Raw genomic sequence first — 24,968 nt, 5'->3', positions numbered from 1 at the left:
AGAAATTCCAGATCAGATTTACAATCAGACTCGACCCAAAGCCTACATTTAGATTTAGGCCTCTCTCTCTCTCTCTACACAAACAGCAGTGATATTTGTTTAACCCAACCCCAGCATGAAGTAAGCTGCTATAAGCGAGAGAGCACTTGCCTGGATGGTGCACGCAGGAATCCACCTTCAACAGCTGCAGCTGACGTGACGTCTTTCCTGGATGCCATAACGCAACAGCAGGACGGCGCCCAGAATAGCTCCGAAACGGAGGCGCACACGTACGTGGTCAAGAGCGCCAACTAGCGTGAAAGCTTTTCGTCACCTTCAGCAAATCGCTTGCAGGTTTTTCCCGAAAGTTCTAAAGTTATGAGACAATATGGCTTTACCTCCAGAAAGGTAGATTAAAAGGTCTGAGCTGATATCATTATCATTACCAGTTTCAAGTTTGGCCTAAAATGCTTTTCCTGAGCACATGATCAGCCAGGAACAAGGTGTGGTTTCCTCACCACTACACCATTTCACACTGTTCAGTCTATGCAGACTAGGGACGGTCACCGATTTGCATCAGTGCATCAGCGTAAAAGTTAACAACGTGATGCATTAAATACAAGAGGCATTTCTATTGCAATGCATCATCTTTAACATATTTGCATTGATAAAAACGATTTATTTTTATATAATTATTTATAGATTATTAGCACTTTATATTTTTAGAAAGTGACCAACAATTTGTAACCAATATTTAAAATGTAGATTTATAGGGTCCCTGGTGGTCTAGTGGTTAGGATGCGGCGCTCTTACCGCTGCGGCCCGGGTTCAATCTCCGGTCAGGGAACCAACCCCAGCCATTAGGGTTGCACAAACCTTAGTGCCGGTCCTAAGCCCGGATAAATGGGGAGGGTTGCGTTAGGAAGGGCATCCAGCGTAAAAACATGTGCCAAATCAAACATGCGGATGATCTGCTGTGGCGCCCCCTAATGGGAGAAACCGAAAGAAAGTTATTTAAAATGTAGATTTATATGTAGTTCTCTCAGCACCGCTGCTGCTACGTGAATATCACGTATTACAACACTACAGAGACCGAGGCATGTCCTGACAGTCACATAGAATACAGATTAACATGGCAGAGGTAGAGTTGTGTCTTCCTGGAGACAAAACAGGAAAAAAACGTCTGGTTTTATTTCATCTTTTTTTCACTACAAAGCCCTGTTTGTGTTAGAAGTCAGAAGGCAGTTAAGTAAATTGATGATTTGCTGTCTGTCTGAACCACAGTAATAAAAGTGTACCATATTGTATTGTACCATATTGAATTGCACTCCATCATATTTTTTTCATTGCATCGTATTACATTGAGCTAAATCGAATTGAAATCGGATCGTAGTTGCATATGTATTTTTTATGTATCGTATCGTTGGCTACACATCGTGAATCACATTGGCCTCAGTTTTGGAGATGCACATCCCTAATACAGGCACATAGAGGCAGGACTGAGCGACATGATAAAGTGTGTACATGGATGCAGAGGTAAAATAAACCTCAGTAATAAACCTCAGTTTGGTCAGATTCTTCCACTCAGTGCAGTTACAGACCCGAGCACTCAGAATAATGAAAGGTGAGGGTGAGTCCTTACAGATACTGAGCCAAATCAAAAATGAAATAAATTGATTAAAAGGGGCAAAACCAAGAACACAAGAAAATGACATAAAAAGATATCGGTTAGTGTGGTGAGAGGAGGAATTTGTGATGATAACTGAGGACTTTGGTATAATCTCACACAATACTTCAGGTCTGAACGCTGATTAGAAAAAAAAGCTCCAGGTTTCTCACCAGTATGATGATTGGTTGAAATTGGTTTAATACATAGATTTGTCTTTTTATAATCTGATTAAAAAAAGCTAAAATAACACCACAGGAAGAAAAATCCGCGATCATCTGCTCGGTCAACTCGCACCACTTTGTCATGCAAATTCGTCCGAACTCCTCGTGGCACGGAGATAAACAGAGAATGTCCCAGTCGCACTGTATTATAAATAAAGCGTGATATCTAATCAGAGGAGAAGAAAATCCTCTAGAGCGATCGCTCTCTAAGCGGCCTGGCTGCGAATGCGTCACTGAGCCAAAAACAGCTATTTTTAACATCCACTCGTATTGAAGTCCGAGGTGTTACAGGCTGTTCCGTTTGAACACACGTAAACCGATATCAGACGCATCGTCTGCATTTTAGGTTTCGTAATCGACTATTTGATGTGTTGTAAAAGAGCTCTTAAAACCATAACAGAAACTGTCTATTATATGGAGATTATATATAAAAACCAGAAGAGAATTGGGCCCCCGTGATCAGTGTGGACCGACGTCAGAGAGCTGTCTGAGGAAAATAAGAGCGAGGTGTCTAGTCGCTGTTTCTCGCCAGCACAAAGACGGAACAGGTGGAGATGTTGAGGTCCATCAGGGAGCCGCTAACACATTTACTGTTCCCAGGAGCCACATTAGGCCATGTGGAGCGCTGAGCATGAGAGAGTGCGGTGACAGGTCACCTTGGCACTGACCAGGCCAAGTGCCAGGCTTAAGTATTGAGGATCTGCAGACAGACATGTGGAGCAAAGCTCTGGGCATCAGCGGCCACACACACACACACACACACACACACACACACACACACACACAAAATACCCATCCATGTCCTCAGAAGACCTGCCAAGCTTTGCTATCTCAGAATGCCGCGTGAGAACTGACTCAGTTCCTTTCATCGAACGGTCATGAAAATATCACAGTGTACATCACAAGCTCCAATTAGCATCTCCTACCCTGTGGTGAACTCTTGTCTTGTCACTGGAACACGATATCATTTTGCTAACACTTCCGACGAAGGTCATATCTATATAACAAAACAAAACAAAAACACACACACACTTTCTCATCATTACACGTTCATAAGACGTTACACACAGTGTTATAGTTCCCCAGGAAAGCGTATTATACTGACGAGAAGAGTTCAAGATCCATCGAGGAGGAACAAAAAACATGAGTCTGTTATAAACAATGCTACAAGCTTTAGTGCCATTTCGCTGAATAGGACTAGATGTTTAAAAAGAAGCACATACCAATCTAATGGGCAGGTGTCCACAAACCTTTGGACCTGTAGTGTATATTAGAGCAGGTAAAAAAAATCCAGTGTGTCATGAGACGGATTTTACCTTCTTCGACCAAAAGTGTACTATTTTCTTACTATAACAGCAAATCCGAAGGGGTTTTATTGCTTTTTATTCCTCCAATTATTATTACACTGTTTTATTACTTGACAGATGATGTCATAATAGTTTTTTTCATTTATGGTTAGATTTAACACTGTTTAACACCCAAAAACAGGTTCCTGCTTTGACTTCCATTAGCGTACTTGAACATTGTCTTACCACAACTTGTACTCTGAAACTGGAGATGCATCGATGCATAGACCTTTTTTCTTCCTCATAAAATATACTCAACATCGACTGTAATCTGTACATCAGCAGGATTCAACAAAGAGTCTCTTATACGAGTTCCTGTGCAATACACTGTACTGCCAAAACTTTGCGGACCCCCGGTTATAAATACGGTATGAGCTTTTTCGAGCATCGCATTCAACATTTAGTCCCATTTTGCCTGTGGACATTTGTGTTCTTCAGCCACAAGGCTGTTAGTAAACTCAGGTACTAATGTAGGTGAGCTGAGGAGGCCTGGGGTGCAGTCAGCGTTTACATTCATTCCAATAGGGTTAGAGCTCTATAGCAGGAGATCTTCCACTCCCAAAGACGTCCTGCCTCCAGCTGTGTGGTAACAGTTTGAAGATCGTATCCCGACTCTTTTGTCCATACAGTGTAGCTGTCAGGAAGAAGAATTTATTCAGTAGCACCATGTTATAAATTAAGCGATAAATAAATCGGCTCTCTCATTTCACAAAGCCTCATCTCAGCACCTTTGATGCACAGCTCGGGCTTGGTGTCGCTGTCAGACTCCTCAAACGTTCAACTCAAAGGTTATCTGATAGTGATGAAGATCAAAAGGCTGCAATAACACACTGATGTGACTCGCCGCTCACGTCCGCGATGAAAGTGTCTCAACGAGTCGGCATCATTATGGACGACTTCTTCGCTTCCCTGTCACACACACACACACACACACACACACACACACTCATCTCTCCTCGACCTGAAGAAATTCAGACCTTTGATCCTCTCTGTTCCCAGACGAACCAAAGGCTCTGTGATGCTCACACAGAATAATGCAGCATGTCTCACACACACACACACACACACACACACACACACACACACACACACACACACACACACACACACTGCAGAGTTTTGGAAATAAATTATTCTAATAAAGTATAAATAAAGTTTGTAGACACCTGACCATTAGATCTGCTTTTTGAACGTCCCATTCTACATATAGTTTCCATTATAGTAACCTCCATTCTTCTGGGAAGATGTTTCATTAGATTTTGGAGTGTGCTTCTGGAGATTTGTGATACAAGGGTGTTAGTAAAATGATGTAGGTGAGGTGAGGAGGCCTGGGGTGCAGTCAGTGTGAAAAATTCATACCAAAGTGCTCAATAGGGTGATCTTCCAGATCTTTTAACCCATGTGTAAACTACAGTATCTCTCCATGGAACTGGCTTTGTGTACAGGGCCACTGTCATGCTGGAACAGGTTTGGGTCTCTTTCTTTCCATCAATTTGCCTGTTTGATCTGTTTCTTCACCTTTACACACCGACTCAAACAGCAGCTTTTCGCTGAGTCATGCAATAAATCTGACGCATGAAACCAGTTAACAGATCAAATATTCACATCCATAATCCCTGTGATCTCCCAGATGAAGGCTACTTTTAAAGTAACCAACAGTTCAATGTTGAACAGTTTGTGAAAAACTCATAATTGTTTTCTAATTTAGTTACTTGGTGTTTGGTGATGAAGGACTGAGTTACATCAGTAACACTGAGTCAAGGAGAAACAATCATTCATAAGAAGACGACTGATGGCACCTGCATTCATAGCAGCTCGTTTCTGACTAATTCATCATTTGATTATTAATCCTAAATATAATAATATATTATGTATATCAGACACTTATTCATGCAATTAGATGCAAATTCATGATCGTACTAAACAGCTACTTTAATTACTGTACAATATTCGGATATTTATTTATCGATCATTGGACGTCTATTTGAAACCTTGCAGCCTGCAGCTTTCTTACCTTCACCACCTTCTTCCATATGGATCAATTTTCTGTTCTGATCTCAACAAGTCTGGGCAAAATACTGAGTAGGCATGACATATTTTTATGATGTCATCATGTAGAACTTCTGATAAAGTATTTTACAGTATTTTAAAAACTACAAAAATACAAAAGGAGTATTTTGATACACAATACGAAGCCATTTTCATCAACCCTCTCAAATCAGAATCCTATTTTATATTTGAAATACATGTATCATAAATACTGCTCTTTTTGCTACAATGAATTTGGGCTGCAGTTGCCATGTAAGGTTTTACACTCAGCTGTTCATCAGTGAACAGTTGATAAGCTCAACAGTGATGGAAATATATAATGAATGGACGATTGACTATAAAGATGGGTTCCCTTTTGAGGCTGGTTCCTCTCAAGGTTTAAATTATAGCCAGACGTTTTTTTCGTGCCATTTTCGGCACTGGCTCGCTCATTAGGGGGAAACTTATAGAGACTAATTTACGATGCTGAAATTTACATTCACAACATATTTATTTCTGTGAAGTCTCTTTGGAACAATGTCCAGTGTTAAAAGTGGTAGTTACTGTCGCCACTATAATCACAAGCTGATATCTTTTATTCCTTCCAAGCCACAGCAAACTTACAATTAGAATTGTTATTTTTTAATGAAAGATAAATTTTTATCTGGTTATCGTTGCATTTGAACACATTATGTTGCAGACTCCATTCATCTCCTCTCATTCTTTCCTTTTCTCACAAGAAATGATTATAAAAAAAAAAAAAAGATTGTCAAGCTACAGTAGGATGTCTTTTTAGTGCCACGTGAAAATAAATAAAAATCTAAGATTACGAGAATGAAGTCGTAATATTTTTTTTAAAAAGCGTCCAACTTCCAATAATAAAGTCGCAGCAGTATGAGAATAAAGTCATCTCTCTCCTCTTCGAATAGAACACAGCTGCACGAAACGAAGCGATTTCCACAAAGTCCGTCTGATTTCTTCTGACTTCTGAATAAATTAAGTTTCCTGCAGAACCGCTGCCGCATCTGTTCCCTAATATTACACACATACTACATGCTGATGTGCCAAAAGACAAAGAATTTCCTTATTACTAAATTCATCCCTAAACTAGGATTGAACTAAATCCTCCACATCCAATTTTTAATGCAAAACAGCGAAAGGCTTCTCCAAATACTGTGCTTTTTCTCCAAATATGACCACTTTAATCTTATACTGCTACGACTTTATACTGGAAATATGGTGACTTTTTCTCATACTGCTACAAGTTTATTCTTGTTAGTTGGACTATTTTTCTCAAAATATTACGACCCTAAGCACTTATTGCTAAGATAAAAACTCCTCTGTCCTGAAAATTAAAGCTTACAGATTTAATATTATATATTTATATACAAATGTAACTAAATAACTCTCCTCCTGAGTTCCTGCTTGTCAGGTGCTAAAATATCGGGTTAGGAACATATCTATCTTCTTCTTTGCCTTCCTCACATTTCTTTTTGCATGTTATTAACATGTAATGAAACCATGTTCTGGTTTGGATAATTGTTGGTTTCTGTGACTCGTCCTTTGCCATTGGTTCGGAACCGATCCTGTGATTGGCAGCTCAATTTGTTATGTAAAACCTAAACACTTTCTGACCATTAAGAACTGAGAATAGTGTGAGTGGAACGGGAGCTAATGACGAGGCTCGAGCGTGCAACCCTGATCCCAACCAATGGATCAAAAGTCACAGAATCCAAAAGTTATCAAAACCAGATTGTGGTTTCATTACATGGTGATAACGTGTAAAAAAAAATGTGAGGACGGCAAAGAAGAAGATAGATTAGTTCCCAACACTCGTGTTTAACCCGATATTTCACTCAACAGGCAGGAACTCGGGATGAGAGTTATTATCCGAGATCTGATTACGTTCTTTATCTGGATTACGTTGTTTATTAAGGTTTCCTGTAACCCTGTACGGTGAGTATGACTCAGCCTGGCACGCTCTGAGCCCCAAGAGCAGAAAAAACCCACGAGTGGTGTAAGACTTCATATTTCTTGAAATAAGATACGGATGTTAGAAGTGGAGTAAGAAAGAAGCAGCCCAGTGTTACAAAAGACAACACCACCCAGGGCTGACACTGAACTCCCTGTCTCCTAAAAAACAAAGCAAGGTATCAAAAAGACCGTGCCAGCGTTCAGAACGATGAGGCGATTATCTCTACTTTTATAGAAACGTGTATCATCACTTCCATAATCATTCATCAGTAATAATATTATTAGTATTAAACAATGTATTAGACATATTTAAAGCACAACACTGATAAGATTAAATGGTCAGCGATGGCAACACACACACACACACACACACACACTTCCTACAAGTCCACAAATTATGGTGTTTACACGCATGTCAAATGAATTCCTAGTTAGGAGTCTCCAGTGTCAGTGCTTTGTAACAGTCAGAAACAGCAGGAAACTTTCCCTTCAGTTGAACTAGGAGACTCAAACCTGTTCCAGCATAGCAAAGCCATGAGCTGGAGTGGAAGATCTGGAGTGGCCTGCTATAGAACTCTGACTGCACCCCACTGTACCTACATTACAGTATTTGACTTTACCCTTGAATCTCACATAAATCTCCACAAGCACACTCCAAAATCCAGTGGAACATCTTCCCAGCAGAGTGGAAATGAGAACAAAATGTCGAATATAGCACATGGTGACCTTATAGTCAGGGGTCCACAAACTTTATGGCCATTTTATAAATGTTTTGATGATGATGGTGATGATGATGGTGGTGTTCACAGAGACAGCAGCAGTATGTAGACAGTTTTACAAGACTCTGAACTCAAACATTTTCTTTTCAGTGGGGTCTCTGTAACAGGGCCTCGCTTCTAAAAACATGGCTGATTTATTAGTGAGCACTGACGAAGCAGGCAGGACAGGGGCACTTCTGAGAGACAGCAGCAGAAACACTAAAAACGATGAGGCATCGATCACATTTACAAAGCAGCCCAAACACTCAGAAAGGAGAGATTGTGTTTCTTTTAAAACCCGACACTGTTATTTTATTTTTCAGCGGAACCAAATCGTTTTTCTCCAGGCTCTCAGGTTCAGTAAGTGCTGCAATCACTGTGATGAAGAATATGACCAAGGAGGAGGAGCTGAACTGCGACGGAGCTGTCCAGAGAGTCCAACATGAGTGCAATCCTTCCAACCTTCTAAACACAAGATCGTGAACTGTAGCAGGGCACTGAGGGCAAGGATACGGGAAAAAACATTATAAAATGTACGCATTTACTTCATTTTAATGAGGTCGCTTTATTTATGTGAAAGACAAGAACATGGTGTAAAGTTCTGAGGTAATTATCATATGCTCACCACGTAGCTTCAAATGTCTTGTAAATAAAGAAAATATAAGTTGCAAATTTTTTTTATATAATTTTCCTTATTCCTTTTCCAGGTATTGTTGTTTTTGGTATAAATGGTATGTTTGTTTTTTTTACTAAAGCTTCATAAAAAATCAACAACAAATGGTTAGTATTATTTCATGAAATAAGTTGTTTATAAAAAATAAAAAAAAGCCCTATTCAGAAAGGATTAGTTTCTCTGTAGGACATCTCCAGCAAAGACGTAACCCTAAGGTATGTACACACCAAACCGATGCTAAAGAACTAGTCCTGAGGAAATCCGACTCTGGCTTAGCGTCTCCTCACATCGCCAGCGTCATGGCAAAAAAAAATTACACTAGAACACACCAGACAAACTACTACAAAATCACTTGTGATCCTCCTTTGTTGTGAAGCCGTACGATCGCGTTACACTCCCGGTTTTGTTCGTCGCCATCTAACATTAAAACAAAGAACCAACTTGCACTAGCTGACATCTGGATCCTTATTTTCTTTGCTAATGAATTCCCAATGCAGTGCAGTATAGACGCAAAGTTATAGGAGCCATACACTTTCTCCTCCAGAGGTTGGAAAGCAGGTGAACGTGGTATGTAGCGGCAATGATGTAGTGTTTTTCCAATACAAGAGGAAGCATCACTGATGAAGTTCTGAGCAAATCAAAAACACTAGAAAAATAAGAAGCATACTGACATGACCGATCACGAAGGAAATAAGGAGACGAACACCTGCAAATTATGGAATTCCTCCAGACGCTTGTGTACATTTAATCTTGTTCAACTAGGGCTTTTGCAGAACGTTGGACACGAGACAGATCTCTTGGCAGAACGGCTGCATTTTGGGGTAAATAAAGACAGTGATGAAGATAAAGAGCTTTCTGAGACATGCTAATGACCTTTTTTTGTATAAGGAATAAAGACCTGTTGTTCTCACTAAGTATGATGTCATTATAATATTTTGCAAAAAAAAAGAGAGAGAGAGATCAAGGAATACATGGCATCAGGAGGCCATGATGGTTGGTGCTCCAGTTGCGGAACAGATGTGTGTGAGGCATTTCCAGAATGAAGAGCTCAGTAGCACTGGTAGAATGAAGGAGGGGGAATAAATCATAGATCCGGGGTGCCTGCGATGGGATTAGGTCTCATTGAGTGAACCGTGAATTAATTACACTGCTCCGCTCCTTCAGCTCCATCAGGCTTGTGAGGTTATTAAACAAGTACGTAATAAAACGACGACAGATGTCATACATCAGCGTTGGATATTAGCGATTAATAAGTTGCGCATAAGTTTGTGACACGCTGTTGACTTTCACCTCATCATTACAGCAACAATGCCACAATCACCACCGCTCAAAAGGCCCTATGTAACGGAGCTGATTCTGCGCCAAGACATCCCCATCTGCTCCCATACGGGATTCAGCTTGTGAGCGATCCAATGTTTTTTTTTTTTTTTAAATCCCCATCTGCTTTGCATTTTCACCTGCAGAGAAACACTGCACTCAGGCAGCTCTTACTGTACCGAAGCATGAGCACAGGATGAGGAAAGACAAGAGACACATGGCCTGGACAAGTGGACGCAGCAGAGAGGAATGAGAGGCCACAGAGGTGAGAGGTGAGGAGATGAAGGTTCAGAGGAAGAGGAATAGCAGAGAGGGGAAAGAAAATAAATGATTTTATTCATAAAATATAGCAGAGGAAAAGAAAAGAGAGCAATAAGAGAGAATAAGCAGAGTAAGAGCAGAGAGGAGAATGGATCACAACTCTGCCCCCCTCCCCAATCCCCACGACGATGGACTTCCAGCCGGCGTCTCTCAACTCTCCACCTAAATGAGCGCAGTTCACTCTGTACAAATTAATTTGGGACTCTGGGATTAGAAGCGCTGCAGGATTTCAGATGAAAGGCAAAAAAAAAAAAAAAAGACAGCGGGAGTCTCTCACGTTCCCCAACTATTACCACATTCCTATTGATTTACTGACCTGCTGAGCAAGAAGCAGTAAATTAATGTTTCATTAAGACCCTCTCGGTGAATATAGATTCAAAAATAGATACATACTTTGATTCTGAATAGTGCGCTTTCTGACCGTCCAATCAAAGGACACAATGACAACGTTATTGGACACCTGCTAGATGGCTTCGGAATGGCCAACTTGCAATCTGATTGGTTGAAGCAAAAGCTTCAAGTAGAATTAACTGTCCACTGCAAGTACCTGCAGTGTTTGTTTTTACAGGCCTCACAGCAGATTTTGACATCAAATCTGATTGATTAGAAACTCAACGTTCTGTATACAGTCTCTCCTTGTACGTAGCTACATGTCTGAAGAAACACTATGAAGTGAGGCCTTGCTGACCCTGATGGCCTGCTACTGATGTACATGTAATGTGACATCCTGTTTGTGATGTAACAGTGTAAATTGTGTAAGAATGATTGCGTGTTGGTGGGTGACGTCTGGATTACTGTCCATGATGCCAAATTCTTAAACTGTCCATAGACACTGAAGGTTGAAGATGTGTCCCTTTATCCCATTTCTCTACTGCAAGAATTTTATTGCCCCATCAGAAGCAGAGAGGGCAAAAGTCCACACATCCTTCACTCAGTAGAAGTGCAGATACTCATGTTTTAAAAGACTCTGGTAAAAGTTCTGACTTTACTTTTCCACTCAAGTTAAAGTAAAGAAGTTTGGGCTGTGACATTTACCTCAGTAAAAAATAGTCATTATTACTACCTGTTTTAGTGTCACACTGGTAACTAATACAATTAATACAAAAGAATTTCAAATGTTGTTCTCTAATGAATGTATCCAGACTGAAGATCCACCATATAGAACACAAGCAGAGAAAACATGATGATCATGTGATCAGGAAAGTCTCTGTTCTCAGTCATGTTTCCATCACTAACTCCCTCTGTCCTTCTGCCTGCTCATTGTGAGCTTCAATAGTAAAATACCAAAGTAAAATACTGAAAAATCTACTTAAGTACAGTAACTAAGTATTTCTACTTCATTACTTCCCACCTCTGATCCAAACCTGACACATTTCTCCTGAGTCAGCATGAATGCACTATAATTTTTGTCAATTCTTCGTTCTATAAAAAGTAACCTGCCTTATTATTTTGTACCGTGTAGAATTGTGAAAGAAAGCCCTGTAGGCTGTCAGTAAGCGAGGTGTGGCAGCGCATTATGTGTAATAACATGTTACATGCTCGTTTTATTTGTCAGTGTGCATTTTGTGCTCTTGAATTGTTTCGATTGTTTAATTGACAACGATACGCTCACCTGCAGGCGAAAAGTCTCTCTGTAGACTCTGCTTCAATCATCCTGCACCTTAGACTCAGAGAAAAAGTCTCGAAATCCTGAAAGACTCTCACTTCAAAGGCTCTTACATTCTCGATGGTTTTATAATAATATTGCCAGAGCAATCCGGCAGCATCAGTCACGAACAACACCAGAGCTAATGGGTCATAATTACAGTACAATTGCCAACATAAAGTTGGCACGACTCTAGTCAGAGTTCAGCAGCGAAAACAAGCAGGAGAAGAAACGACTGCGGATGAGGAGATGACGAACTCGAGCAAAACTTCGACAAGTAAAAGTTCTCGCTACACTCACAGCTAATTGGGGGGCATTACGGTGGAGACAGAGTCTCGCTTTAAACGCACCCTGAGGTACCGCGGTGTGGAGAACATCAGAAGCTCTCAGGATCCCCAAAATTGACCACAGCCAAAAGCAGCTCCATATAAAGTGTATATAATCTATGTATATAAAGCGCCAGTGTTTCATACAAGTCTTGAAGGTCTACATCCACTGGTAGATACGCAAGCAACATCTGTCAGACAATAAGGATAAGGTTGAAGCAGACAGTCTCTCATTCCAGTCGTGATACCACAGACAGGTCAACCACCAGTTCATGAGACAATCAGAAGGTCTGAGAATGAAGGAGGCAGGTCACACTAAAGAGCCAATCAACAACATGACACTCAGGAGAAAGGCAGGGTGATAGTGGGGTGATCGTAGGAGAGCATGAGGGCATGAGAGCATGATCGCAGAGCAACGGGACCAGAGCACAAAGAGGAGAAGTGAAAGGTGCTCAGGGTGGAAGCCACTGAGCTGAACATCAGTCTGACAATGCACATGAGGGAAGAGAAATAAAGACTGATATGTAGATGAAAGCAATAAAGTTGCAGTGTTAGAGTTAGATATGATTTATGTTCCTCTCATCCTTCAATTTATGAATAAATTTTTAAATGCCTGATTTTTTTTTCTCTCTCCAGTTTGCATAAGAGAAAAAGTGAAGAAGATCTGAAACTGAATATATTGTACCAGTGGTGTTCAAGTCAAACCGAGACTTTTGAGTTTATAAAATAAAATAATACCTCTACAGAAGTGGAAACTGTATTTCATTTTCAACACACTCCCCTGCCATGTTTACACACTCATCCCAGCGTGTAACTGAAGCCTGGAAAGGTTTGGCATAGAAAGATTTGTCAGTACGCCTGAACCATCCTAGTACAGCCTGCTTGACTTCACTGCTCCACCTCATCATGGAACCCCCACAACCATCACGGGATTGTCACTGACGAACGTGCGTCCGTCTTTGAAATGTTCACGCCATTCGAATGTCTTCCTGCGGCTGAGCGTCTCAACTCCGTACTGTGCTCGTGGGTCTTCTGTAGATATTCGCGAGTTTGGCGCCTCAGTTTTACACCACACGCTGTTCCATACACGGACCAACACCGCTGTCTGCCATCTTGATTAACAGTCTCCGGACTGGCCTGAGACATGATAATAATCAGACATGCTAGCCACTTACTACTGCATGTAGTTTCACCACACTAGCCTCCATTCTAGATGTAATTAAATGTCCTGGTTCGACATGAACGCCCCTCATACATACAAAACCGAAGTAAAGCTAAACCAAAGTATAAGCTAAAACCAAAGTAAAGCCCCCTAGACTTTGGTCAGGAATGAAAAACTGGAAAGAATCATAAAACGAGGGAGAAACTGTTGACTTTTTGGGCATGCCATTTAGAATCCTGAAGAATATTTATATTTAATATGTAAATGTCCTGTAAATAATAATAATCTAAGCAAGTGGATTAAAATCATTATGACTTCAGGTAGAAACCGTTTCACAAAAAAACAGAAAACTTGTGAAAGATCTGATTTCTAAAGCATAGTGCAACAATCCCTCAATCAAGAACACATAATTGCGACTTCAAGACCCAATTCACGTGAGTAGGAACGGAAGGATTCGTAACAATAATACCTGCAATTATTCCGAATGGCTATTGTACCGACTCGCAACCTGAACTCCACACTAACCGACTCAGGAAACTCGGATTGCACGATATAAAAAAAAATCTATCTATTGTAAAAAACAATCGTTTCCTTTTCGAACACGCCCGGAATTGTGCACAAAACGTGACACTCGCACGCCCTTCCCTAACGGATTACAGCGTCGCTCATTCAGATGGACGTCTGCTTCTGTTCCATACAAAGACATCGGGACACGGGGAATTAAACCGCATCTAATGACTTCCACCACCTAAAGACATACCAAGAATAAAGTTCTCTTACACGCCAACACAAGTCGGTGCAGGGACACGGATCAATGCTTTAAACTTTCACTCGAGTAAAAGTACAAAAGTTTTGCCATCAAATGAACTTAAGTATCCAAAGTAGTGATTTATTATAACTATAATGTTCCTGTTATGATTTTTATCACAAAACTCTTTACTTAATCACCTCAGTTTATGTGAAAAGACTCGAATGTGACTCTCAGCACACTGATCTATTAATAGAATGATATTAAAACTCAAACACTGATTGATTTCTATTCAAATGATCAACCTTCTTTTCACGACTTGAATAAAACGTGTAAATGAGGTCACGTGTGTTGTGGTGAGTTCGAGTCTGGAGTTTCTTCATCATTTATTCCTCTGTAAATGTTCTGCTTGATGTTGAACTGATGCTGAACTGTATGTTGGTGATCAGTAGATGCACCAAACGCCGATCAGAACACGTGTAAAACAGAGCAAACGCTCGATCCTGATTGGTGACTCGCTGCGTGTTTCACCAGTTACGTTTTTATCCTCGTAAATAAAACAGAAAGACTGATTTCGCAGAATGTATTTAAGTAAAAATCGTATAATCAGGTCTTAACTAAATAAAAAATTATATTTATATTTTAATTAGATAAAAAAGTTTTTTGCAAAAACCGCAAATTTTCTCCACATCAACAGACCAGTGAGCCCTCGTGACGCTCAGTTCCACCACAAAAGCATTCCACGCTCTCTTTGTCAACTCGCATACCACAGCGGCCCCTACACACACACACACACACATGAGTAACGCTCACACACCCTTGTAATCCTGCTGGAACACGCCCTGCATGGAGACAATGTGTAATAGTCGGTTTTTCCGCATTTATTCGCACACTTTCTTATTTTGTATTTTTTTAAGGGGGCGTGTCCTGCATGGACGCCTGTCATAAAGGGGGTCATGTGGGGTTAGTAAAGCTTCACCCTTTACCTCAGAGATGGATTATTTTCAATTCGCTGACAAAGATTACATTAAGAGCGTGTAATTGCCGCGGCCTCCTACGCGAAACGAACTCGCGGCGCAGGTGAAAGCGCTCGGCTCATGACCTCAGCAAGCTGGCGACGGTTCTCCTGGCACCGCCGGCGACGATGGTGGGAGGGGAGACGGATGGAAAGTGTGCTTTGGAAAGCATTCAAGATTAACATGTCAGAGAAAAATGATCACCTGGCAACCTGCGCTATTCGTTTTGGTGAAAGTGCAACGAACGCTCCATTACACAAGAAAAAAAACACCCAACACGGAAACCGCTGAAGGCCCGAAAGGAAAAAGAGTGTCATAAACCAACCATCATATCCATCAGCAACTCTGTGTTATTCTTTTTCCCCGTAGCGCTGTAAGAAAGCGTACGAAAGTCATTAAAAGGAGACAGGTGCGCGTATGTTTTTTTTTTCTCCGAATGCCGCACTTGCCAGGACAGAGAACACATCTGTAAATGCACAGCTGTTTCTCATCGCCGTAATTAGCCATCATTTCATTTTCACAGCGAGCCGAAGTGACCTCCAGGACCTCTCGCTCGAGACGCACGGACGAATAGATTGGAATAGCGGGTGGTTCTTGTGTGAAATGTTTGATCAAAGTATACATAACCGGTCGGAGGTGGAGGGTTTACAGAGCGCACACGTCGCGGCGAAAAACACTCGCCGCTCGCCAACTGGAACAACAACCTTTTGTAACTACTTTCCAACTGCTGCGTAATTGCTCAGTATGATCGCTAATCGCTCCCGTGTTTGGATTGTTCTGATAATGAGACTCAGTGTTATGCTGGGTGATTACACGCTTCTTCACGATTCTAAAAATGGTTTTGATTTAGTTGGTGTGTGTGTGTGTATGTGTGTGTGTATGTGTGCTGAGTAATAGATTAAACAGTTTGGACAACTAGTGCTAATATTAACATTTTCAACTACTATAATTGGACAAATCGGCAAGTTAACATCACAGAAAAAGATGTTCTTTATATATATATCTATCAAGCAGAAATCACACCGAGGCTCTTCTGAGATCAGGTTGACAAATTTGCTAGTGTCAAAACTGAATCAGCGCTCGTCTAAGAGCCTTGTACACCCTGATGAAGAAATCCGCAACATGCCAATAAACATCCGGAGCGTCTGATTAAATAGTGTGTACTGCAGCCTGAGCGATCCACGTTGCCAGATATTTACATCCCGAACTGTGACGCATTTCCTGCTCTGCGTCTACATAATCCCCCGGTGCTGCGTTATACGACCACGAGCTCGGTGTGTAAACTGTTATTAAACACAACCGGCCATGTTTTCCCGCTTCCGAGTCCAAAAAGAGGACGGGCACCTGGAGCTGGCTCGGGCTCTTATAGCTCAGGTTTATTTCTGTAGCGTTTTTTACAATGGACATTGTCTCAAAGCAGCTTTACAGAATGAAGAACTAAAATTCACTTATATTGAATTAGATGTGTATTTGACTTGACTTGACTTGACTATTTATCCGATGAGGTAAATGTGGCAATAAAAAACTCCCTTGGATGGTATGAGAAAGAAACCTTCAGAGGAAACGGACTCAAAACTGAAACTCATTCTCATCTAGGTGACACCAAAAGTGTGATTATAAATCATTGGAACATTACAGACACCGGAAAGTAAGAAATATCATGTGTGATGAGTAAAGTCTTTTCTAATGTCTTCTACAGTCCACTGGAGTAGTGGAAGCAGGAGCTCCTGAGCAACTCATAAATTAGCTCAAGATCTGAGATTGTTACAGATTCAACATCAACTAGTCCATGTCTTTAAAAGACACAGTAGATAAACTTTCTTTCGGCTTCTCCCATTAGGGGTCACCACAGTGGATCATCCACATGTTCAATTTGGCACGTTTTACACTGGATGCCCTTCCTAACGCAACCCTCCTCATTTATCCGGGCTTGGGATCCGGGCACTAAGAGTGCACTGGCTTGTGCAACCCTAATGGCTGGGGTTGGTTCCAACAGCAGATGTAGAACGTTATTTTGAGTATTGATTAAGAGGTTGTGTATCCTCAAAACTTCATTAAGCAGGATCCATCAGGGCCTGGTACATCTCTAGATGGTATGGAATCCTTGCTTTTCAGGTCAGATGTCTTCATGAGGTGATGAACTGGAGCTGGTGCACCAGTGAGGTTCTCTACTTGCTCGCTAACGAAATTTCGCAGTGACTTTGCAATAATAAAACTGTTTAATTTCGTTGTTTTCGTGAGACATCCGTCTCACGTCTTGCCATCTTTGTCCTCGCGTTCACGCCCTGTGGAGGAGCCTATTGTCAGCCCTCATCATCTTCTAGTCACAGCAATGTGGCCTTCATGACCACAATCAATGCTTCGAGATTCTTCAGATTCTTTCGTCAGAAACAACAAAAATACAAAAGGCATCGAGATTCCTGAGCTTTTCCAGCAGCAGCTGAGTAAAAACACATCCACCCACCCACACACCCCCTGTGTATCCCCAGCTCTCTACCACCTCCACCCCCACCCACAAACACCTCCATTATAGAGAAAGAGTCACATTCCTGAGCTCAAGTGGACATGTGGTCATCAATCAATGAGAAATAATTGCTTCACACAAATGCTCTTGAGGAGGTACAAGGCCAGCGAGAGCAGGGCAGCAATTGAGGGAAAAATGAAGATCTCGCACAATTCATTTCATCTATATCTTCTGCGAGGTCGGAACAAAGTCCTCGTTACTTCAGTGTCCTGGTTTATTTCAGCGGTGGGATAAATGTCTTGCTCCAGAACGACTCCTCAGGGAAAAAAAATAACACATCTGACTTTATCTAGAATGGATCCTGGTTGGAGAGAATAGGGAGGGTGAAGAAATAGGTAAAGAAGAGTCACAAGCTTTGGGGAACAAGGTGGAGAACAAGGTTGCCATACTCATCCATCCATGAATTCCAAAGAATTCATGTGTATATACACATACCATACTTTATACTTTTTTATTTATCAACTTTATTTTTTTATCCCTATATTCTATTGCTTTTTTCATGTTTAAATGTTGGACAGTGGTCAAAAGCATTTCAGTGCATGTCGCACTCTGAAAAGGTAGAAAAGGTTGAGAAGCTCAAACTGTAAATCAGGAGATGAATGTAGCGGTAGAACAGGGTGAAGTAATATAGAGGATGGATGGAGGAGTTGTTTTTGGGGAGAAATGTAGAAAGAGAATAAGCAGTGGAGCAGAAGGAGGTCTTCAGTACATCCACTGATTAACAGGCTTTTTTTTTGTAGATTACAAGAAAATAGACAGAGGAGATCCAAAAACATTTTACTGTTCAATGTTCTTGGAGAACCTCGATGAGAGTGAGAGAAAGTGAGACAGACAGAGACAGAGTGAGAGAGAGTGTGTGAGAGAGAGAGAGAGAGAGAGAGAGAGAGAGAGAGAGAGAGAGAATAGAGAGAGACAGAGTGATACAGACAGAGTGAGAGAGAGACAGAGAGAGAGAGAGAGAGAGAGAGAGAGAGAGAGAGAGAGAGAGAGAGAGAGACATACAGATAAAGAGACAGAGTGAGTGAGAGTGAGACAGACAGAGACAGAGTGAGAGAGAGTGAGAGAGAGAGAGAGAGAGAGAGAATAGAGAGACAGAGTGATACAGACAGAGTGAGAGAGAGTCTGAGAGAGAGAGAGAGAGAGAGAGAGAGAGAGAGAGAGAGACATACAGATAAAGAGACAGAGTGAGTGAGAGTGAGACAGACAGAGACAGAGTGAGAGAGAGAGAGACAGAGTGAGACAGACAGAGTGAGAGAGAGACTCCACAAAACTTTATTTACACAAGTCACATACCATACAATTCAGGGTGACTCAATCAATTAAATAATAAATAAATAAATATGTATTAAGATGGTTTCACATTTGATGAGTGGTTAGTGGGTATAGAGAGTGAGAGTGAGAGGAGAGAGAGAGAGAGAGAGAGTGAGAGTGAGAGAGAGAAAGAGAAAACATGGTGGGCACGTCAGTTTAAACAGCAGAGCGTTTCCACTCTTTCTGGCTCTGCTGCTACATGACCAGCTGATGAAGTCACACAAACTCTAAATGCAAACACACGAGAAGCCAAGAACTTGTTTTTCAGCCTGCGGCGAGTTTCAGCGCAGATCTTCTGCTGAATCAAAACTCACTCATTTTCACCCCAAACACCAGGTGTTTAGATGCTACACGATCGGGTTAAAACTGGTGTCACCGCACGTCACCCCGATACCGAGACCCGTCACTGGGTATTAGAGGACATAAAGGAGTTCACGTCTGAAAGCAGAGTCTGGAGCCTGAGACCGGTGTAATCCTCAGAGTGAGGATTAGATCAGATTAAACACAGGAGAGGCTTGAAGGTGCAGCATTTTTTGGGTCACGGAAGCATTTGTTTAGTGCAACTTCTACTGTAACAGTGAGTCAGAAACCACAGCAGGTGCGTTAGAGGCATGGCGCTGATCCAAAAACGCAGATGTAGGCCTACTGTTGTGGTGATGATGCTGTTGCACAATGCTGAACAACCTAATAAATACAATGTATAGACAAATATTTGTGGACTTCTTCCGATAAGATTGGTGTGTGCCTTTTGAACATCCTGTTTCACAATTTGCTGTTATAATAACCTCCATTCTGCTGGTAAGATGTTCCACTTGATTTTGTGGAGATTCAGCGAGGTGAGGAAGCCTGGAATGCCGTCAACATTCCAACTCATCCCAAAGGGGTTCAATAGTGTTTAGAGCTCGATAGCAGGAAATCTTTCACTCCAACCCATGTAAAGCAGGTCTTCATGGAGCTTGTTCACAGGGACAGTATTATGATGGAACAGGTTTGGGTCTCCTAGTTAAAGAGAACAGGAAAATTTTATTCAACCACATCCAGAGACGTCCTATACAATTGTGTGCCTCCAGGTTTGTGGTAATAATCTGAGGAAGAACTACAAATGGCTGGAAAATTCAGATGTTGTAATATTGTCCATATTGAGTGTATTATGAGCTCCAGTGGAAACAGATATTGTAGGGGGGAAAACAATCTTGTAAATTGTTAAATTGGGTAAAATGCTTCTTTATATCGGCGACACGGTTTAAGCTTCGGTTATTATTATGTGTGTTTTTATTCATGGTCTCATTGCATGTGTGTTCCTGTGGGTTCGCTAATTAATACGCTTCGCATGCTAATTAACATGCCGTCGTGCTCCCAGGATTCACAGTGAGTCGGACCAGGACGCTGAAAATCTCCAAATATGTTTAAGGAACAGGGAGAAAATTACACCTTTCAAGTAATAAAATGCCTGAGCGCTCGTGCTTGCTCAGTCTTTTTTTTCTCCAGAAGGTCAAAACCCACTGCATTCCATGCCTCTTTGAGAACCACGTCCGTCCTGTGTTCAAATAATTACATTCCCTGCCTCGACATCTTCAACTCATTATAAATACATAAATCCACGCCAGCCGTGGGAAATGAAGTCGCGACCAAATCTACTTCCACCGCCGCCTCGTAGATAAATACTCAATCTATATGTAAATACGCCGCATGCCGACAGGAACCAAAGTGCATTACATCGTTTTTCTGTTTGATCAGCGGCCCCTGGAGCCCAACTTATGACTTTTAATGAAACGGGTTAGGCAGATAGCACGAGTCCGAGAGAATTCACGCTTCAGAGAACAGCGTTAAGTACCAACAGGTCGGTGGAGAGATTACATGAATTCCGCAGGCCGAAAGCAAAGCTTTGTGTTTCAGTGGCTCAGCAGGGTCGCCTGCAAACTTCAAGAGCAGGAATTAAAAAAAGGAAAAACTCTCAAGGGGGAAAATATGGGTCTCTTCGGTTCTGTTTTATTCTGAGAGTAAAACTGTAATATTAATCATTCTTGTTGTTGTTGTTTTTCTTCTTCTTTTGGCTTTTTCTGTTAGGGGTTGCCACAGCGGATCATCCGTCTCCATACCACCCTCATGTCTTCACTCACCACATCCATAAACCTCCTCTTTGGTCTTCCTCTTTTCCTCCTTCTTGGTGTCTCCATCCACAGCATTCTCCTACTGATATACCCCATGTCCCTCCTCTGCACATGTCCAAACCATCTCAATCTCACCTCCCTCACCTTGTCTCCAAAACATCCTACATGCGCTGTCCCTCTAATAAACTCATTTCTAATCCTGTCCAAATAATAATCAAAATAATAAATACATTAAATAAAGAAATAATAATCGGTTTTGAGTTCAAACATTAATAAGGAAATTAGTTGTTAATGTTGCCATTGTGGACTCCTTTTTCATTTATATAGGCAATATTAATTTTATACTATGCTTAATTTATTACTCCTTTTCATACATAAACACAAATCATAATCATTAAAAAACTGTAAGAATAATCTCAGTAATAAAGTTTTTGAGCGATTTTATACACAGGGTCATGCTTTCATTAGTCAAAATAAATATAGAAAATAGAATTAAATGCTGAATATATATATGTTATATTTATATGTTATATATTATATATATATATATATATATAAAGAGAGAGAGAGAGAGAGAGAGAGAGAGAGAGAGAGAGAGAGAGAGAGAGAAATCTGAAGGAACATGTCCAGCTTGAAGATTCTGTACGAGATATAAAAACTGTATAAAATATTTATGATGTTTAATATAAACTGCAGGTTGTATTTGGTGGTCTTCCTGACTTCACTTCCTGACACGGTTCACCCAGTGCATGATGGGAAGAGACCGAGTGAGGTTCCAGCCTGCAGAACATTTGTTTGTTTTTGTTTCAAAGCGTATTAAAAACAGTTCCAGCAACAAGGAAGGAACTTTAACACTTTGCGTATCATGAGTGTGATATTAATCATACAGACTTCCTCTCGTAGCCCATATTCGCAGCTTTCACACACATCACGCCTGCCTGATAATGTAGCAAGAGTGTAATTGTATTAGACAGCGTTTATAATCGTGTAATGACCCCCATTTTTCATGTATCTCAAAAACTGTTCACCCCCTCTCTCCACACACACACACACACACACACACACACACACACACACACACACACACACACACACTGATGCTCGCAATTCTCGTCCTGGTAAACAGAAAAACAGAGCTTTGATTGAATGAGAGCCGGAGAAGATCTCATGGGGTTCCTCCTGCACACAAGTCACCGTTTTGTCCAAAAACAACACTGTGACACCGTGAATGACAAAATGATTAGCCATAATTAGCCTGAGCAGCTCAGACAGATCGTGAAGGGAAAACTTTAGCCTGATTTTCCAGAAATTAACTAAAACTATGAATGAAACGCTGCGATAAGCAAATACACACACATACACACACACTCACAATGAAGTACAGCACAAGTCCTGGAGTGTGATTTCTTGCATCTTTAGCAGTAAGAACCAGGTGAAACACCAAGACACTGTATTGTTTACAGAAGAAGAAAAAACCCCACAGAGTACTCATACTGCGAAAACCTGTAAAGTTCCCTCCTGTGCCTTGTAAAATCCTTCATAATTGCTTTCTGAAAGATTGATGCAATGCTTAAAGCTGGTGTAAGAAGGCCTGCTGTACTGTAGCTCCACTTCCAATAAAGTGTTTCAGGAAAAATCATGGCAATATCTGCAGTGTTGGAAGGTCAGGAAATATTTTTACTTTGTTATCCATGTATCCAAGTATCTGTACTTCATCACTTTTTAAATAATTCTGGTTTTATTTTCACATTCCCACCTTAAGCAGTATTATTTGTAATATATTTTGCACCTTTGCAGTCGTGCAATACGGTTACTCTGTATTCATATGTATATTAATATACATATTTGCACTCTGTTTAGATACTTGTACTGTGCACAATGCAATAAAGTTGAATCGAATCTTATCCCAGTATCGTTTTAAGACACTTTACTACATTTCAATGTTTTACTCCTCACTAGTTACTCCAACACATCGGTCCTCACTAGTTACTCCAACACGTCGGTCCTCACTAGTTACTCCAACACGTCGGTCCTCACTAGTTACTCCAACACGTCGGTCCTCACTAGTTACTCCAACACGGTCCTCACTAGTTACTCCAACACGTGGTCCTCACTAGTTACTCCAACACGTCGGTCCTCACTAGTTACTCCAACACGTAGGTCCTCACTAGTTACTCCAACACGTCGGTCCTCACTAGTTACTCCAACACGTCGGTCCTCACTAGTTACTCCAACACGTAGGTCCTCACTAGTTACTCCAACACGGTCCTCACTAGTTACTCCAACACGTCGGTCCTCACTAGTTACTCCAACACGTAGGTCCTCACTAGTTACTCCAACACGTCGGTCCTCACTAGTTACTCCAACACGTCGGTCCTAAATAGTTACTCCAACACATCAGCCCTCACTACATACTCCAACACGTCGGTCCTAAATAGTTACTCCAACACATCGGCCCTCACTACATACTCCAACACGTCGGTCCTCACTAGTTATGTACTCCATTAAAAGTGAAATGTAACCAGTTCCAATATGACTTGAGTAAAAGTCTTCAAATATCTGATTGGAACACTTTTAATAGTATTTGACTTGTATCGAACGTAGGTACAAAAGAAGCACAAGTCCTCGAGACCAAGACACACGTTACTGAAAAGCCAAAAACAGTTGATTTGTGGGGTTTTATTTCCGTAAAAAATACTAATCAGATTGTACACCTCAACACTGCATTAACCAAAATCAACACAACAGACTGTTCAACATGCCAGAACAAAACAAAGAAAGCAATCTTCCAAACGGGATCTTAATTAACTAATAAAATGAGAGCAACATCTCACAAAGCAGAAGATAGTATTTAAAGGACAAATATGAAAGTAAATATCGGCTCTTCTGCAGAATAATTAAGCTACAGCAGATAAAGTTGATGTGCAAAATGTCAGTGGTAACAGTTAATGTCAAATAAAATATAGTGGAGTACAAAGTGTGTATATTAAATCATAAATGTAGTTAAGTAGAGAGTCAAAGTTTTTTATATCTTTGGTACTTTGCTAGTAAAAAGTAGTCAAATTTACAAGTACAGTAACGAAGTACATTTAATCAAATACTTTATACGACTGGCACTGAACTGCATCCTCCAGTCACTACTTTTATCACCTCATGCACATCTTCAGTCAAGACAAGTTCTGTAGACACGAATCTGATGGATTTCTTGCGTATTTGGCTGGTTGGAACAAAAATAATGTACTTTTTTTTCTGTATAAAACCCACAAGCTTTATTATTATAAGGTAATCTAAGACATGTACTTCAGGGGTATTAAAGGTGATATAATGTTTAGGAATGACACACCGCTGCTTCAACCTGTTTGCGTAACAGTAATGTTTCGCTTTAATCTTGTGTGGAAAGACATCTCGAGTTGTATATACAGTACAGGAGAGGAGTCTTGCGCAATCCCAGGTTGCATAATAACGATACGCACGACGTGAGTGTGTGTGCGTGAGTGAAACAATTCCATATCGGATTTGATAGTGAATGTTATTATGCATAAATCATAAATACGGAGACTCGAACATTGTTCACACTCGTGAGCAGCGAGAGCAACACCACCACTCCATCTCCATGTCGTGAACTTTTTTGACCTTTTTTAGAAACGAATCGAGCTACTGCACAAACAACATTCACCTGCTGCGACTGCATGTCCTTCATCACGAACACATAATCACAAGTAAAACACATCCCTCACTCTGTTAATTACCACTGATCCCTCAGACTCGTCAGTGTGACTTTACACGCGTTACGCTCAAGTTCACCTGCCATTGTGTGTCCTAATCCTCTAATCCTGTCT

The 24,968-nt window shown here is 40.9% G+C and overlaps 1 non-coding gene across 1 annotated transcript; it reads left to right on the top strand.

The window, feature by feature from the left end:
* The first annotated feature begins 754 nt into the window (after nt 1-754).
* On the top strand, nt 755-826 carry trnak-cuu. Its single transcript has one exon. It is a non-coding gene; the product is annotated as a tRNA-Lys (tRNA).
* Nucleotides 827-24,968: the final 24,142 nt, after the last annotated feature.

Source organism: Silurus meridionalis, chromosome 19 (genome assembly GCF_014805685.1).
Source record: "Silurus meridionalis isolate SWU-2019-XX chromosome 19, ASM1480568v1, whole genome shotgun sequence".
In the NCBI taxonomy this organism is placed as follows: domain Eukaryota; kingdom Metazoa; phylum Chordata; class Actinopteri; order Siluriformes; family Siluridae; genus Silurus; species Silurus meridionalis.
This window is presented reverse-complemented; position numbering and strand designations above follow the sequence as displayed.